Below are 17370 nucleotides of genomic sequence, written 5' to 3'. Positions count from 1 at the left end.
GAATCCTCGGACCTGTTGTTCTATAAAGAATGCCAGGGTTCTCTAACAGCAAATTCTCAGCTCCCTCTCAAAATTGCAGTTCTTAGAAATCTGTGAGAAAAGCCATGAGAGTTAAACTGGCATTTAACCAGTATAAAGTTATGGTACAGATGCGTACTAGATATCAGGAGGCCTGTATGCCTCAAACATTACCAGATATTGGTCCCAGTCCTGAAACTGATCACCTAGCAATGGCTATGCAATGGGTGAATGAATGGTTTCAGGACTGCAGCTGCAAGATTTTAACGTTGGTATGAGAAAAAAAAGGGATGATTGATCTCACTTCTGCTGTTGCAGCACTTTAGGCAGAGAGAGGTAATTTCTCAAGTAAGCAAGTCTCAAACCCTTTAGGGCCTTATAAGTTACAACCATGTTCCAACACCTTGAATTCCACCCAGAAACCTACTGGCAGTTACAGACAATCCCTAGATACCTTTGCAAAATATTCTTTGCATGCACCTCTATTTAACAAGTGGGCAGCTGTATTTTACACCAGATCTCATTTCTTAAGGGTCTCAGCCTGTTACTTCTTATAGAATCCATTAGGTTAATCCAGCCTCAAGGTGCCAAAAACATGGTGAGCTTAAACTGTGCTTCTCCACTGGCAAAGAAAAGATCTCATTAACTACAGGTGTCTAGAAGAACCTGCCTTCGGTGTCATTGGCCTCCTTCTCCAATACAGTCCAGCTCAGTGCAGCCATAGTTTTTCCTTGGCTGATGGAGACATTCTGCTAGAATTGCCAGGCTGCAATTCAAAGGAAGATACGAGGCCAGCACAATAGTTAGGCAGGAGATGCTATTTAGAAAATACTGGACTTCACTTGAGTTGTTACACATTTAATTCAGTAACTGGTATTCAGTGGCATGCTGCCTCTGAATCTGGAAATTCTATTTTATCATCATGGCTAGTAGTCCCTAAAACATGTGAACTCTGTGAATTTGTCAAATCCTCTTTTAAAACCATCTAAGACAGTGGCCATAACCACTTGCTTTCTTACATTAAGAGAAGCTGCTTTAGCCTACTAAAGAAGAGCCTTCACCCATACTAAGTAACAGGGGCAGCACCAGGGTTTCTGGTGCCCATGACTGCCCCTAACGTGCACATAGTGCACACGCGCCCCCCCCAGACTGCATGATGACATCACTCTGTGTGATGTCATCATGCAGTAAGCCGGCCCCATTGGCTGGTGGGTGGCTGGGACGGCGCACAGAGGCTGCCCGCGCTCCCAGTTAAGCGCAGCAGGTGGCTGGGGAGGTTCCACATGCCACCCCGGATGCCTGCCGTGCCTGGCCCGTGGCTGCTGCGGCCGGCCGGGGGCATGTGTTGATGGTGGTGGTGCGGGGTTGGCCAGCTGCAGCAGCTGTGGGCCAGCTCCATGGCACGTGCCTTCACCCCCAGCACCCCCTCAGGCGCCCCCTTTGGCACCTCAGTGCTCAAGGCAGGGGCCGGCCCTGCTAAGTAAGCCTCTATGTTTTACAAAGCTTGATACTATCACTGCAATCCCCAGCAAACATGGTACAAGTGTAAATTCCAGCATCTGCTTTGAATGTACAAGGTTCCTGGTTCAGTTCCCAGCATCTCCAGTACAAAGGATCTGATAGTAGTAGGTGATATTACAGACCTCAACCTGGAGAGCCACTGCCAGCCAGAGTAGACTTCTTGATAGACCAATGGTCTGACTCAGTATAAGGCAGCTCTGTATTTCAAGCCATCCAGTCTGACCCAAGTTTATTCAGCCCATTTAATATCATTAATGACCATTGCTTTTTAGTAAGAGTTGTTGTCTTTGTTAAAAAATGTGTGGAACAGTAGTGTCCATTGTTGGAAGCAACAATATCATATATGGAAGCAGTGATATAATATATTCCAGATATGATATTTCCAGATATCATAGCAAGGTGCCACTGGACTCAAATCCTGATATTTCCCAGTAATCCCATATATTCATTCACGAGTTGATGTTATTTTTCAGTTAAAAAGAGGAACCTTCATTCTCACAGGGTTTTGCTACATATTTAATTTAAAGTTGGTAACAAGTTAAATAATTCTAGAGATTACTTACAATGCCGTAGGTGAATACTGTATTTGTAACTAGTTCTGACTATTTACACTAGAATTTACCTGCCTACAAACTAGTTACACTAGTATTTACATGACTAGTATTTATCTGACTAGAAATATTGCAGTCAGATATGAGGAAGTGACCAAAAATGACAGAAATATTCCTAAGAAATTGTATTCATGGCCACAAATTACACAGCATGGAGGTTTTTGAATAATACCCTGATTTGAAATGACCGAGTTCGTAATGAACATTCTGCATTTTGCAAATGAGTGCTTGAGGTTAGCCAACATTTTAGCGGTTTTCCATCTCCTTCTTCCCAGTGAAGTGGGGGAGATGAAAATTTTTGACAAGCATTTTGCGGCCAGCAGTATTGTCAAACTTAGTTTTGTTCTTCATAAAAAATAAATATATTTCTTCTTAGAGGCAGTAAAAAGTTGCAAAAGAACTGAATTTGGCTATTTACACAAAATAATGTGTTTGGTATTCATTTTCTAAGAACACTACAACTGGAAACCTCGTTTCCTGTCCTTGGCATTGTACAAAAAAAGGAAAGTGAAGATAAAATCTAAACAAATGTATCTCCCAGGAACACATACTTCATGGCATTCTGAACTATAATACAGCCCTTGGCCTCAGGGTTGCTACATCTACTATCAGGGGCAGAACATCAATGGAGGCAAGTCGGGCAACTGCCTCGGGCGCAGAGGTTCTGGAGGGGGTGCCGGGGTGAGTGTGCACGCTCTGCGGAGCAACTGAGCGGGAGGGCTGGGAGAACGCACGCACGCCAAGCATTCCCCCCTATCTCCTGCATGTCGCCTCACAAACTGGAAAGGAGTGGAGAAAAAGTGGTAAGTTTCTTTTGGGGGACTGGGGAGGAGGATGAGACGGAATAATGACAGAAGAAAGCAAAGGGGAAGGGAAAGAAGAAAGCGGGAAGGACCTAGAGAATCAGCGGGGACATTTCTCTCTCTGCCATTTTCCCACTCCTCTTCTTTCTCTCTCTCTCTCTCTCTCTCTCTCTCTCTCTCTCAATTTAAGCCTTGGGCAAAGCTTCCACGTGCAGCAAGGAAGAGAGAGACTAGCTGGCTGGGGAGCAGTGAGCTCCCATCTGACCTTTTCTCCCCCTTGCTCCCTCCTTTCTTCCCCTGCCCCCCACCATGTACTAAAAGGAATGACAGGATTGCCCATTGGAAATAATAGGAGAGGCTTGAAGGCCCATTGGAGATAATGGGAGTCAGGGATGCCAATTTACTTGCTTGGGCTCCATTGAAATGCATCACAACACAAAAAAAGTTGCAAAGAAAATGGGGAATGGATTTTCCATAAAGGTCTCTGGGACCAGATAGAATACTCTTGGAGTGGAAAGACTGCCCCCAGAGTGCAATGACTGTCCCTAGCTATAGAGTTTGTGCCCCGGGACCAGAAAGACAGGTTTTAGAGTGGAATGACAGTCCATGGAATAGGCTCAGTGCTCTGGGACTGGAGGGACAGCCCCCAGAGTGCAGTGCAATGACAGCCCCTGCAAGTAGAGGCATTCTAGGACTGGAATGACAACTCCCAGAGTGCAATGACAGCCCCTCGGAGCAGAATCTGTGCTCTGGGAAGGAATGACAGGTTGCACAGTGAAATGACAGCCCCTGGTAGTAGTAGAAGCATTCTTGAATTACAGGCACCACAATGGAATGACAGCCCCTGGGAGTAGTAGAAGTGTTCTTGGACTGGCATGACAGCCAGAGAGTGGAATGACAGCCTCTAGGAACAGAACCTGTGCTCAGGGACTGGAATGACAGGTCAAAGAGTGGAATGACTGTTTCTGGGAATAGAGTCAGGGCTCTGGCACTGGAATGACACACCCTGTCATTCTACACCCACTGCCATTCCAGTCCCAGACCACTGATTCTTCTCCCAGGGACTGTCATTCCACTCTGGGGCCTGTGCTGATAGATCAAGATGGGTAGCCGTGTTTATCTGTAGCAATAGAAAAAAGCAAGAGTCCAGTAGCACCTATAAGACTAACAAAATTTGTGGTAGAGTATGAGCTTTCATGCTCACTTCTTCACTACTGGACTCTTGCCCTTTTTGTGTGTTGTAATGCATTTCAATGGAGCCCATGCAAGTAAATTGGCAATCCCTTTCAGTGCGACAGGTAGGAGCAAATCAGAGTTCGGTTTAAAGTTGTTGTTTTAAGTTCTATTACTTTCCTTCCCCCTTCTCCCTTTCGTTCTCCCTCCCTCTTCCTCTTCTCTGATCTCAATGCTGTTTCCCCCTTCATTCCAGCAGAGCAGCACCCTGCACTGCACCCATTCTTTATCACCTCCCGTCTCTCATCCCCTAGTTTCCATATATCATCCGCACCTTCCCCCTTTCCCCCAATAGTTTGTTTCAATATTTATATACCATATGCTTAGCTGTCAGCTGCTGCTCACTTCAAACCCAAGGGTGGGGGGGAGAAGGATGCGCATGGAGGGTAGTTCCCAAAAGGGATCTCTGACAAAGGTAATCAAGCAGGCCCTGTAAGAGAAGCCCTCCTTCTACTGCCAAGAGTCTCTGGGTTGAGAGGTGGGAGGAGAGAGGGAAACTTTTTTACACACACAGACACACACGGAGGTGTGCTCAAAACTTTAATGCAAGTTGCTGTTTCTGCTCACAAAATAGATTTTTGGCTCACAATAAGAAAAAGACTGTTGTTATTTATTCTCACACTTATTTAAAAAATTTAAATTTAAATTAAGAAATAAAAATTAAATTAAAGATGTAAAAAGTTTCAAGTTTTGTGCTTTTCATTTTTCCTACATTTCTTGTTTTTTAAAATTGGCTGGGGGGGGCGCAAGTAGATATCTCGCCTCAGGGGCCAGAAACCCTGGCACTGGCCCTGTCTACTATGTTCTCAATAAGATCAGACCAATGAGAACCAGGAACCATAGTCAGATGCCCCTTCCTGCTCCCTTTCCCCTCACCTTTAGGGACTGATGCAAATTTATGTTGTTCATTAAGCCTTTACTTGTAGTGCTATACCTCAATATGCTTGATGACTCTGCAATAGACAGAACACATCAGAAATCAGGCCCCATTTGGAACCCAAACTCTCAAGCTGGGACAAAATCCCATCCTGTACCAAAGCTGTTTAAGTCATTTTAAGAACTGACACCATGAGCAATGTCAATTCACAAACTGACATAAATTTCCCCAGCGACTTTGTGAATAACCAACCACATATATATGTAAGAAAAAGAGAGATGATTGTGAATAAACACATTCCTTTCATTGTCAGCTGGCAATTGATCCACGTTTGGTTTGAATTAAAGACCCATCAGACTGAAACGAAATGAAGTGGAAAGATATGGTCCCTTTTGAAGTCTGTGCAAATCAAATTTGAGTGATAATTAGCAATAGATAATTAAAGTCTACTGATTATTTACACATATGTTGTTACTGACTGGCTAGTGGGATACAGCCATGGGGCAAACTGATCATTTTGAAAGATGCTGAACTTGGTTCTTTATTTCATTTAGTGTTGCAGATGCTGACTAAATAAGAAACTGCGATTTGAACTAAATATGCATTGTGTCCCTCCCTCAGCAATGATACATTCATGTCACTAGGAGACTACCCCTTTTGATGTGCCCTAACAATATATCCATTTCAAAGCTATGTTTGGTGCAAAGTGCTCAAAAGCATGGGACCTAGGAATTCCATAGATTCAAGGTTTTAAAAATATGATGGGAGACCTATGAACAGATCACCTATTGATATTTAAATTGCAAATCGCAGCTATAGAGAGTCTAGAATGCAGACTTCTGGTTCGGGGTAATGGAGAGACTGACGTGATTCGGAGCTCCGGATCATCCAAGGTGCTGTTTTTTGGGCTGGTGGGGCCTTCAGGTCGCCCACAGCCCCCGGGTTTTAGTCAGAAATCCAGCAAGAACGCTTTTAGCCCTGAGAGTGGTCTCGGCGGGTGGGAGGCTCTGAATTAAGGGCTTCTCCCCTAAGCCTTGAGATCCTCCTCAGAGAAGGGCGGCCAAAATCTCTGCAGCAGCTTCGGGAGTCATTAAATTGACATAGGCTCTTTGTTCCCCGAGCCTCGGGAACAGATTTGAACAGATTTGGACGTTTGAAGCAGTGAGTACATCCCAAGAAGTCTGTATTAAGTTAAGATTACTATCTCCCCCAACAGACCGTTTTACTGAATAAAGACTTAAATTTTAAAAGAACTAAAGACTGAGTTACCAAGCTGAAAAAGTATATTAAAAGACTGAGCGATTTAATTGGAGTTTTGAGAACGAGAAAAAGTTAAAAAGAGCTAAGAAGAATATTGTTTTGCATACCTGTGGTTGGGGAGATAGCGACGCGGTGGGCCGATCATGGGAACTGGAAGGCGTGCTGCGAGACAGGAAGTGGAGAACAATAGACGGAGAGGAGATAGAAAGAGCGGCGAGGGAGGTCAGGAAGAGCAGGAGGACCCGGAAGAAAAACAAAGCTGGAAGAGGAAGTGAAGTACCCACCATTGAAACTAAGGGAAAGGAAACGGAAGTAGAGGATTCACCATTGAAAGTAAGGGAAGATCATCGGTGTGACTGTATTACATAGAGAAAGATCGCCTGACATTTTGAACCATAGAAAAACATCGCCCGACATTTTAAGGGCAAGGGAAGCCTCAATTGCCATTTTAACTGAGGGCAAACGTCAAAAATTTTTGATATATAAAAATAGAGATTTGAATTAAAAAGAAGATGGAGCTAAGAAAGAGAGCTGATTCGTGGGGACCTAAGGCAAGTCCAATGGCCTCCAAAAAAGAAAAGGACTGGCAGGCTGCCATTGAAAATTTGGATAAGAAAATAACAGATGGAAATAAAGAGATTCGGGAGATGATACAAAAATTACAGCAAAATTTAATGACGGAAATGAAAGAAGCAATTAAATTGGAAATTATAGAAGTTAAAAAGGAGATGGAGGCAATAAAAACAGATTTACAGAATACCCAACAAAAGGTGCAAGAAACGCAGCAGTTGGTGCAGGATGGGGAGAAAAAAACAGAGGCTACACAGAATGAGACTATGGGTATGGGTGAAAGAATAGTGATGATGGAATGCAAAGCAATGGACAGACAGATTCACATGAGGGCAGTTCCGGAAAAAATGGATGGATCTGCCCTTAAACAAGTAGCTGAAATATTGGCAAAATTTTGGGGGCAAACAGAGGAGGAAATGATGACCCATTTGGATATCGCGTATAGAGTAAATTCAAAATATGCGGAACAAAAGAACTTACCAAGAGATATTATTGTCCAATTGACCACAAGGAGAATGAAGGCGGAAATTATTAGGAGACATTTTGAAACTCCACTGGAGGTAGCCGGGACACGGATTCGAATCATGAAAGAAGTACCACGTAAAGTACTCCAGGATCGGAAAAAGTACAGAGACTTAACACAAAAGCTAAGGGCAGCGGAAATTAGATATAGATGGGAGCTACCGGAAGGAGTGACTTTTGAATTTCAATCAGGGAGACAAGTGATCAAATCGAAATATGCCATGGATGTCTTTCTGATGGAAAATGGAAAAGACTTTCCTAGCTCATCCAGATTATAACTATGGAGTACAAATTAATTTCATGGAATGTTAATGGACTTAATTCACCCTCTAAACGTAAAGCTGTGTTACATTGGTTAGCTAAACAAAGAAGTAATTTGATTTGTCTACAAGAAACTCACATTAGGGATCAAGATGTTAAATATCTGATTAACAAAAAGTTAGGAAAACAATTTGTTTCGGCAACAAAGCAAAAAAAGAGGGGAATTGTTATATATATAAAAGAAGAATTACAACCTAAATTAATTGTGTCTGATAAAAATGGAAGATACCTGGCTGTGGAATGTTTATGTAATGCAAAGAAAACTATGGTACTTGGACTATAGGCACCAAATGGCTCCAAAGATATATTTTTCAAGGATTTACAAGAACAAATGGAGCAGTGGACTTATGACCAGGTAATTATAGCTGGAGACTTTAACGGAGTGGTAGATTTGCAATTGGATAAAAGTCTATCAACAAGTAAAGTAAGGACGGGGAAATTACCGAAGTCTTTTTTTGAAATTCAGGAACAAGAAAATTTAGAAGATGTTTGGAGAAAATATAATCCTAAATTGAAGCAGTATACTTTTTTTTCATCTAGTCACCAATCTTTTTCGAGAATAGATATGATCTGGGCGTCTAAAGAACTGGTAGTGTTTACAAAAGAGACTGATATATTACCAAAAGTTAGCTCGGATCATAATCCGGTGATGTGGAGATTTGGAATGAAACACAAGAAACGGAGATGGAGAATTAATGAGGATCTTTTGAGTGACCCAGAATATGTTGAGGTGTTGAGAAGAGAAACGAAGTTTTTTATTCAGTCTAACGTGGATAAAGAGGTGCCAATGCACATGGTCTGGGACACATATAAAGCCGTAATTAGAGGTGTTTTGATGGACTTAAATGGCAGAGAGAGGAGGAAAAAAGAAGCAAAATTAAAAGAGATACAGGAAAAAATTATTGAAGTTGAACAGCAATTGAAAAAGAGAGCAGGTAAAAAGAAATTGCTGTATGAAATAAAGTTATTGCAAGATCAGATTAGAGTCATGGAAAATAAAGAACTGGAGTGGGAGCTGAAGAAAATGAAGCAAAGATCATTTGAAGGAGCTAATAAACCAGGGAGATATTTGGCGTGGCAATTAAAGAAAAAGAGAGAGAAAAGAGTAATAAGTAAGAATACAGAAGAGGGAAAGGAATTATATGATCAAGGATTGATTGAGAGAGCATTCTACAAATATTATGCCAAGTTATATCAGAAAAAAATAGTGGATCATGAAAAGATAAGAGACTACTTTGACAGGATTGACTTACCAAAGGTACCGGAGAAGTTGAACGAGAAGCTTAGTGCTGAGATATCAATAATGGAAGTGTTACAAGCAATACAAGCTACTACAGTTGGTAAAGCTCCAGGACCAGATGGAATTACGGCAAAATTTTACAAAGTGATGGCAGAGGACTTGAAACAACTGATGCAAAAAATGATGAATGGAATATTGGAAGGGGTCGAGATGCCAGATACATGGAATGAGGCTAATATTACATTGATACCGAAGGAGACATTAGACTTAAGTAATGTTAAGAATTATAGACCAATATCTCTAACTAATAATGACTATAAAATATTTGCAAAGATACTAGCGGAAAGACTTAAGACTTGGCTAGTGGAATTTATTGATGAAGATCAAGCCGGCTTTTTACCGGAAAGACAAATAAAAGATAATTTACGAGTGTTGTTGAATGCTATTGAGTACTATGATAAAAATCCAGGGAAGCAGGTTGGTTTCTTTTTTGTGGATGCGGGGAAAGCGTTCGACAATTTGAACTGGGATTTTATGTTTGCAACAATGGAGAAGATGCAGTTGGGAGAGAAATTTATACAAGCAATAAAGGCAATATATAAAAACCAATCTGCAAATATAATTGTTAATTCAGATGTAACCAAAAAGTTGGAAATAAGAAAAGGAACAAGACAAGGGTGTCCGCTTTCCCCACTTCTGTTTGTAATGGTACTGGAGATTTTACTTAGGCAAATAAGAGAAGACAATTCAATAAGAGGATTGAGGACTAAAGGATTTGAATACAAAGTAAGAGCTTTTGCGGATGACATAATGGTGATAGTGGAAGATCCAATAGAGTGCATGCCAAAATTGATGAAGAAAATGAAGGATTTTGGAGACGTAGCGGGTTTTGTAATTAATAAGGTGAAGTCCAAAATATTGTGTAAAATATGACTAAACAACAACAAAAGGAGTTGATGGACAAGGTGGAATGTGAAGTAGTGAACAAGGTTAAGTATTTGGGAGTGGAAGTGACAGTGAAGAATATTGACCTATATAAGAATAACTATGACAAGTTATGGCAACAAATAGATAAAGATATGATTAGATAGAATAAAATGAACTTGTCATGGTTAGGTCGTATTGCAGTAATTAAGATGAATGTTCTTCCAAGAATGATGTTTCTACTACAGACAATACCTATTGTTAAATACAGTAAAGAATTTGAGAAGTGGCAGAGAACGATGTTAAACTTTGTTTGGGCTGGAAAGAAACCCAGAGTTAAAATGAAAGTACTCTACAATGCGAAAGATAGAGGAGGACTACAATTACCAAATTTTAAATTATACCATGAAGCGTAATGTCTGGACTGGATAAAGGAACGGATGACATTGAAGAATTTGAAGTTGTTAGCACTGGAAGGATATAATAAATTCTTTGGATGGCATGCATATCTATGGTATGACAAAGTAAAAGCAGACTCTATGTTCTTACACCATTATGTAAGAAGAAGCTTGTTTGCTGTATGGACTAAATATAAGAAATATATAGAAGAGACTATACCAATGTGGATTATCCCTGCGGAAGTAGTAAATCCAAGAACAGAATATGCAGGGGAAGACTGGTTGACATATAAAGAAATTTTTGAGATACAACAGAATAACTATATGCTTAAAGGTAATGAAGAATTGCCATTTCGATATGGATGGTTTCAATATATGCAGATAAAAGACCTATATGAGAAAGACAAAAGGAAAAATGGTTTTAGACTACAAAACTCTGAGATTGAGAATTGTTTGCTTCAGGGGGGGAAGAAAATAATTTCTAAAATATATATTACTGAAATGGTTTACAGAGAAGGAAGTTGTTAAAGTTCAGATGGTCAAATGGGCAATAAACTGTAATAAGGAAATTTCAATGGAAGCTTGGGAAAAGGTATGGAAAAATGTAGTTAAGATTTCAGCATGTACCACTGTGCGTGAAAATGTATATAAAATGTTGTATAGATGGTATTTAACACCGAAGAAGTTGGCCAATGGTAATAGCCAGATGTCTGATAAATGTTGGAAATGTAAACAGCATGAAGGTTCATTCTATCATATGTGGTGGACTTGTGATAAGGCTAAGCAGTTCTGGGGGGATATAGTTAGTTATGTCAGATATTTTACAAAGGAATATAAATAAAACCCCGGAATTGCTGTTATTATGTATGAACCTAGAAGATTTTGATATAATGGACAGAGTTATGGTGTTTTATATGATTACGGCGGCCAGAATGTGTTATGCACAGATGTGGAAGACTCAGGAGATACCATCTATGGAAGACTGGATTCTGAAAGTCTTGAATATGGCAGAAATGGACAAATTAACAAGGAAATTGAAAGAACAAGAAGAATTAGACTATACATTAAGCTGGGAAAAATTTAATATGTGGAGAAAAAGTGGGACATGAAGGGGAAACTGTGGTCTTTGGAGAAGTAGGGGAGATAGAAACTTAAGGTTAAAAAGGGGTATATTTTACTGTATTTTATTGGATTAGTATAGTATATTTACAGGGGAGTATAATTATGAGTAATAAGGTTATAGGGAGTATATGTGAAATATAGATAATATAGTTAATTGGTATGTAAGGAATAGTATGTTACATATATATATATGTGGGTTTTTTTTAGTTAGTATATGTACCTATTATTACTTATATAATTTTTATATTTTTAACTAAGATAAGCAATATAGTTAGTGTAGATTGTTAAGATAATTAAAGAGATTTGATAGGTATAATATAGATATATATTACATTATTACATTATTATTATAGATTTTAAGAATTTATATGATATACTTTTTAGATTAAGTTGGGTATGGAAAACTGCTGGGAGTCACCAGAAAAGGGAGGGGGGGAAGGATGGGGAAAATGCAAAGGGGTGAATAATGATAATGATTTCTATATGTATGTTTGTAAACCCATCCAATAAAAAAATTCTTTAAAAAAAAAGAGAGTCTAGAATGCAGACTGAGGTTAGGGCATGGGGCAGAATGTTTAACACCCGCACCCACACACACACACACTTTAGGTTTTCCCACAGCTGTTATTTGCTTCACAGAAGGGAGCTTTCAGCAGCAGCACCATATGCCCCCTTGTTCTTTAAATTGAGCTACTCTCCATCCCACTTTCTACTGACTGGTCAGGACTGGAGTGGAATACATGAATCTGGTACTACCACATATAGATTGGCTCTCCAGGACAGGTAAAGAATTGGAGTTTAAACTGGATTGCACAGATGTCCGAGACAGAAAATTCAAATGGTAGCCCTGTGGTAGTAAAAGTAATGTGTATTTTTCTCTTTCAAGTGAGGAACCTATGAAGAATTGAGGGGTCCTATTCCTCCCCTTACTACTTCTTCCCCATCTGGCTCACCTTTCTACCTGCTTGCTATCACCTCCCCATTCCTTATCCTGCCGTGACCTCCAAGGTTCTGCGGTAAAGGCAAGTGCTTCAGCATGCAAATAGTATGCAAATTCCAGGCAGAAGCCAGATTTTAACTCTCTTCTGCCTTTTAAGGATAAGAAACTGGCTATGCTTTAGACCTTTGCAACATTAGGCTTGGAGTTAATTTTAATGGTCCATTTCAGGCCAGGCTTTTCTATGCCTCAAAGCACTTTCTGTAAACACTATAGCTGTTTTCTATCTCCCCACCCCTGTGGCTAGGCCATGAATTCTGCCCTGAAAGAGACCCATCCCTTGACAGATTTCTGCCATCTGAGAGCTGGAATACTTACCAGCCAGTGAACTTCATGGTTAGTGGGGATTTGGGCTGGGTCGTCAATATGAGGGTGACACTTAGCTCTACCCTGAGCTTCTGGCTGACCCCAGAGATACTTTAGAAAACCTGAACCAGTGCCTGAATGCTTGTTTTGGAACAGAAGTCATCTAATAAACTGAAGCTTAATTCCAACAAGTCTGAACTGCTGCTGGTGGGAAGGTCTGACCTGGGATCTAAGTTGTCATCTATTCTGGATGGGGTTGCACTCCCCTTAAAGGAACAGGTCTGTAGTCTGGGTGTGCTCTTGGGCCCAGGCCAACTGCTGGATAAGCAGATGGAAGCTGTGGCCAGGAGTGCCTTTTACCAGCTTCTATTGGTTATCCAATTGCAGCCTTCCTGGGCAGAAAAAATCTGGCCATAGTGGTGCATGCATACCCCCATTACAATATGCTCTACATGCAGCTTGAAGCATTCAGAAACTTCAACTGGTGCAGAATAACTGCAGACAGGATGTTGACGGAAGTGGGTCATAGGGACCATATCACTCCAGTATTGGCCCATCTACATAATTCAAGGAGCTGGTGTTTACTTTTAAAGCCCTGTATGGTTTGAGACCATATCGCCTACTACCTTATGAACCTATTCGGCTACTGCAATCATCTTCAGAGGCCCTGTTACAAGTGCCCCACCTTCTGAAATTAGGCAGGTGGCAACCCAGCAGAAGGCCTTCTCAGTTGTGGCACCCAAACTCTACCACTCTTCCCAGGGAAATTTGCCTGTCCAATCCTTTTGCCATCTTCTGGCAGTGAGTGAAGACTTTTAAAAATTTTGTTTGGCATTCCCTCAATGGCCCCTTTTTCCTGCCCAATATGTTTGTTGTTTTTTAAGTTTTTGTAGGTGTTTTGTTTTAATGATATGTTTTGTTGGTTTTAATGGTTTTAAAGAAGTGGTTTTATTAGGTGTTTTTAATTTGTTAGCTGCCTTATGAGTGCAGAAAAGCAAGGTATAAATTTTGTAAAATAAAATGAAATAAAATTTGCACCTATGTTCCCCATGTCCTGGAAAAAAACACTCTAATAATTGCACACACTGGAATGTTGTCGTTCTGGGGGTAAAAGATATTCTCAACTCTGAACATGTGCCAGAAAAACAGTACAGAAACATTTTAAACAAATAAACACTGTTTATAGATATATTAATTACACTTCCAACTATACCTACTGCACTAAACCAAGGACAGGGAATAGCTGGTGTGTGGCCATGCCCTTAGAGTTCCACGTTCATCCCAGTTCTCTTGCTAAATGCTTCCTCACTGAGCAGGATGTGAGATCAGTCATTCTTCTCAAGATTGCCTAGTTGTAGCTTTACTTGCCAAAAAATACTGTACTAAGTCATTGGGTACTTGAGACTATTTTTTTCCAAATATGCTCTATTTAAAACTAGCCAGTGTCGGAAAGAGAAAAGTGATACTGATCACTAGAACTGTTCTAATTTCACACTAAACATGGGTCTATTGATTCCGACTATAAAAGTTCCATCAAGCAAAATATAGACAATATATAGACACATATATAGCGATTCAAACATAAGTAAGCATCTCCCTCTAGTGGCAAGCTTTGAAATTCTCAAATAAACCTTAGATGTATCTGTCACATGTATGTAATGAAGGGAGCTTTGACTCTCAAAAGCTCATAATCTGGAAATCTATTTGATCTCTAAGGTGCTTCTGGACTTGAAACTTGCTTTTCTACTACAGAACAACATGGCTACCCACCTGAAACTATCAAATAAACCTATCCATTATGGATGAATAATATATTATTTTAAAAGATCAGAAATGTTTAATACTCACCTATCAACATACGGCTATTTGTAACCTAATTAATATATAGTTTGCATTAACTAACTATCTGGTTATTATGAAAGGCTGCTTAAGGTGGTAAGAAACTAGAATGGGAAATTATATATACAGTCTGTTAAGAGCAAGCGTAAGACCAAGAAGACCCACATTCAAACACCACACTGTCATGGAATTCATTAAGTGACCTTGAGCTAGTCACACAATCTCAGCCTAACCTGTTTTTCAAGGTTGTCATGAGGATAAAATAGAGGAAGGATAAGCCCTGAGTTCCTTGGAGGAAGAGCAAAATAAAAATATGACAGAATGAGTCTACTTACACAAATGAGAACCAAAAATCCAGGGAAGTGTCTCTACCTGGGCTGAGTCTGTAATTACCTCACGTAGTTGTATATGTACCTTGGTAAGTTACACTTGCTTAACAACCAAATATCTAATTCTAAACGTAGCCAAAGATTTAGATATTTAAATCCAAATACTAGAGCTTGGAACAGACAAATTTTTCTACAAACTTGAAAAAGCCCCAGATTTGCAGAAAAATATGAAATCTAAAAACAAAAACCAACTCAGAGGTTAACTACCACCACCACCCATAATAGAAGCAGTAGCACCTGTAGCTTTAAGGATGAATTCCTTCTCAGTGGTCATTGTTGGGATAGCTAGGAAACAACAATATTGCCAGTGAGTCTGTAGACATCTTGGGTTATGTCAGTAAAAAAACAAGGAGGCAGAGACCTTTCCAATGCTGCTTTGGCCTTCAAAGGAGGACTTACTGGGACAATGACTGGCAGCAACCACCAGGTGACTTGATACCATGTGACTTGCATGACTCAGTACTAGACATGGGCACAAACCACTAAAAAACCAAACCGTGCGGTTCATGGCGTTTTCATGAACCACAAACCAAACTCCATGAACCAAGGGTGAGTTCACGAACTGGTTCATGGTTCGTGGGGTTTAAATGCCCCTTTCCAGCTGCCTGGCAGTGGCAGGAAAAGGGGCATTTAAACCAACCCATCAACTGCTTGTCGGAGAGATCCTTGCAAGCAGCTGATCATTTAAACAGCCCCACCTGTTCAATACTCACCTATCAACATAAGGCTATTTGTAACTTAATGTCCGCTCAGAGCTGCGGGGATATGGCCATTTAACCCGGGGATGGGGCTTGGCTGGCTGGACAGGAACTCCTGGTCAGGCAGCCAAGCCCCACTGGTTAAACGATCAGCTGCTTGTCGGGGATCTCCCCGACAAGCAGCTGATCAGTGGGTTTAAATGCCCCTTTCCCTGCTGCTTTGCAGCGGCAGGGTAAGGGGCATTAGTGTTTACGAACCAAATGAACCAGTAGACCAGTTCGTGGAAGTTCATGGAAACGAGCTTCCACAAACCGCTGGTTCGTGGGTTTTTTTAGTTCGTATTCTGGTTTGTGCCCACCTCTACTTAGTAGCAGGCCACTTGCTACTATTCAACAGCAACCACCGTATGAAAGTGGTTAGATCTTCAAACTAGGATCTGTAGGAACCAAGTTCAAATCTCCATTCTGCTGCAGAATCTGACTGGGTGACCTTGGGCCAGTTACACATTCTCAGCTCAATCTACTCATAAGGTTATTGCAAGGCTAAAATGAAGGAGAAAATAATGTAAGCTGATTTGGGTCCCTCCTTTAGAGAAAGGTGGGGTATGAATAAGTTATAAATATGAAGATGAGAGGGCAGGTAAAAGGTAGATTGGTTTGTGGTGGGAAGGACACAAAAAAGCAGGGAAAAGGTCATGATATGAGGATTGCCAGGAGGGAAAGAGGAAATAGTGTGGGGAGGGGGAAATTGAGGTGCCCCCTGCAAGTCCTGGTGAGTTCCCTACAATGCAGCTGACAGCCAGCATTGCATGGCTGGGCCATAATTTTCCTGAGAAGAGTTAGACAGGGGGAGTTAACCAATGAAGTTTTTAAGAACTGGCAAGGTAGAATCTCTGTAACTCAGATCTATCAGCAAACCTTCTTAATGCACTTGATGCCATTTGAAATTTCCAGTCTTCAAGGACATATTGGGTTACAGAAATAATGTAAATAAATTGCAGTAACGTAAACTGGATGAGATCAAAACATGGATAACCATGGAAAATATTTAAGGAAACGGGGACATTCTTGCTGTCGTCCCCTTCATGCTGATCCTCGAAATCCCGTCCCCTACAGGGAGTATTTTAAAGGACATTTGGGGCTGCGGTAGGCAGGGGAAGGGGAGGCAGTCCTACTTCATTTACAGAAATTCCTTCCACCAGCAGAGACTTACTCAGGGATCCAAGCCAACATGTTAACATTTACATCTGTGTATCTCAGAAGTGGAATCTAGAAAATTCTTCTTCTTCTTTTTTTTACTCAACATTCTTAACAATGTCCCTTGTGTATAGATTATTGTAGATTTTCAAGGATTCATCAGTATTTCAAATGCTGCATTTCTTCAGCGGTTTTGGTGCCATTCAACATTGGTACTTGGATCTCTCTTTCCACTAAAGACCAATGTTTCCTTCTCAGTCACTAAAAATATCCTTCAGGCCTCAATGCTTTTCTTTCCAGTGAGACATTGATAAGGTCCTTGGTTTTATTTACCCCATTCTGGTCTTAGTGGATGAGAATCCACAAATAGTCACACGCTGTGATCCTGGGTGGCAATAGTGACGTCAGAACAGCACCATTTTCTTTTGTGCGGTTTAATTTCTCTTTAAAATTGAAGATATCATTTACAAATGAAAACAGGACAAATAGTTCTGAATCTCCAGTGGCAATGTAACAGAGCTGGT

Source organism: Eublepharis macularius, chromosome 1, assembly GCF_028583425.1.
Source record: "Eublepharis macularius isolate TG4126 chromosome 1, MPM_Emac_v1.0, whole genome shotgun sequence".
In the NCBI taxonomy this organism is placed as follows: Eukaryota; Metazoa; Chordata; class Lepidosauria; order Squamata; family Eublepharidae; genus Eublepharis; species Eublepharis macularius.
This window is presented reverse-complemented; position numbering follows the sequence as displayed.